Source organism: Amphiprion ocellaris, chromosome 10 (genome assembly GCF_022539595.1).
Source record: "Amphiprion ocellaris isolate individual 3 ecotype Okinawa chromosome 10, ASM2253959v1, whole genome shotgun sequence".
NCBI lineage: Eukaryota > Metazoa > Chordata > Actinopteri > Pomacentridae > Amphiprion > Amphiprion ocellaris.
The window spans coordinates 3,361,049-3,363,330 of NC_072775.1; the positions used below are offsets into that span (position 1 = coordinate 3,361,049).

Consider the following 2,282-nt stretch of genomic DNA (forward strand, 5'->3'; position numbering starts at 1 on the left):
GAAGGTTTTGCAAATTTTCAGAAATTTGGGTAATTTTTTTGAATTTCTTTATTTTTTTCAAACAAGGAAACAATATCTTTTGGTGCCCATAAATGAAGACAACAGGAGAGTTAATTCAGGACATTGTATTATAAATGATCAGTGTTCTTCACTTCAACAGTTTTAATGTTGTGGCTGACTGGTTTATGTTAGGAATTAATAAAATGCTATATATAATACTGCTTTTAGTTTCATTTGCTTGTTTTTCTAGCCTGTCCTCCATCCTCCACTGCTTTGAGTAAGTTCATAAATGAATGAATGAATGACTACATAAAGGCCGAACATATAATGTAGTCAATCCCACTCTTTCTGCACAGGAGAAAGACACCCACACTGAAACGGATTAGGACATAGTGCAGTCTTTTATTAAGTCTACATTCTTTTTCACTCCCTCTGACTCTGCTGCATTTCATTTCTGTGTATGTTCCTGCAGCTCTACTTCTGAAGGGATTTTATGTAACTAAAAGCCCAATCTCCATCCATTTGTGTCCATGTAGGTTTGCAGGGTCAGATGTGGTACTGGATGCTTCTGGGAAAAACTGCCATCCTCCTCCTCAGCTTGGCCTTCCTGGCTGTGAAATGCAAGAGAGGATGAGAGGAAGAAGGATTCAGATATCTCTTCACAACAAAGCTTTGCGTCTACCCAGTGGTGTGCACAGACATTTAGGGGATCAGGTGCTCAGTGAAAAAAAGGGCACTTTGTGTGGCGTGTAGAACCACTGGCTGCCTTAATATAACAGTGTGAGATCTGAAAAAATAAAAAAATCAGGAACACATTTTCTGTTATGGCATTTATTTTAACATCTTAACAATAACACACAAAGGGTCAATAAAACATTGTACCGTAACAATTGGTAAATTAAAAGAGATCAACATTAGGCTACAACAAGACAGAAAGCTACTTTTTCTGTTTGTCATTTAGCAAATAAGTCACAGCAACTGTTGCCTCTACCTAATGTAGGCTAATAATAAACCTATGTAACCAGGTCTAAACAAAACTGCAAAAATAAATCTCAAGGTCTGGGATCACCACAGTCAATTAGTGGTGTCCTGGTTTGAGGGTAAAGACCATATATTTACACAGAATAACTTCTTAGTCTTAGGCAATAGAAAAGGAGTGATTTCACACAGACTCAAATCACTGGTGTTGTTAGACCAAAATTATTATTTAAATGTCCCAAACGCAGATTCAAATATTTTGTTTCAATTTTTTAAAAAAAAGTATCTGACCAGAATAACAGATTTGCTGCAGCTTTTAGTCTCTTAGTTGAGTTGTGCACAACGTTAGCTCAGTCCAGTGTCACTTTTGAAAGTTGCCTTCCCAGTCTCACCTGAAGGAAAGATCTTACTGACGTAGAAGTTCGGCGATTCAAATCCTGCATGAGAACGGAAAATCCACGATGGCAGTCCACGGCCACGGTCACTCCTGGCGGTAGAAACCAGCGCAGAGCGGCAGACACAGCTCCCTCCTCAAACCGAGACACGTCACACAGTCCGGGATATTACAACAAATAAAAGTTTCAGACACTACGCTGGAAAATCCCCCAGGTCTGGATCCCGTTTCCTGGCCTCACAGAGAGCTAACGCTACGTCTGTCTCCCTCTACAGCAGCATGGAAAAGAAAGAAAACGTGTGTACAGCGCAGCGACAGGCTAGGCTAAACATGCTATACGTGTACGCTAAAATTCAACTTACACACAACTATACCATTAAACACTGGCCACATAACTTTTAAAACGTCTAAACAAGTTATATCTAACAATCCACATACATTTCATGTACTGAAACACACACACGCTGTCTGAGATAAACAGTGCGGCAAAATTCAGAATATCCACTGTGGCTAAACAGTAACATTTAAATTTTAAACAGAATAAAAATGACCAAAAAAACGATGTATATCAGCTTACCTATTACAACAAATCAAAGTTTCAGACACTACTACGCTGGAAAATCCCCCAGGCAGGTCTGGATCCCGTTTCCCGGCCTCATATAGAGAGCTAACGATACGTTTACAGGTAGCATGGAAAAGAACGAGTGCAGCGCAGTCCTGCTGCCACCTAGAGGAATTTACCACCAAGCGTTTGTCACTGCTGCAAAATGTTGAAAATAGCAACAGCTCATCATGAAAAGAAATAAATGACTTCACCTGGAATTTTGTGTCTGATTATACAGTGCAATAGGAAACTCATTATCTTGATGACTTACTAAATGCTATTATCTACATGAAATGCTTAACATAT

At 39.2% G+C, this 2,282-nt stretch overlaps 1 long non-coding RNA gene across 1 annotated transcript; it reads right to left on the reverse strand.

Moving 5' to 3' along the window:
• Positions 1 to 382: 382 nt before the first annotated feature.
• Positions 383 to 2,081, reverse strand: LOC111584498 (uncharacterized). Its single transcript, XR_002747706.3, has 3 exons — positions 1,950 to 2,081; positions 1,371 to 1,641; positions 383 to 611 (listed from the first exon to the last, which is right to left on the reverse strand). It is a non-coding gene; the product is annotated as an uncharacterized LOC111584498 (long non-coding RNA).
• Positions 2,082 to 2,282: the final 201 nt, after the last annotated feature.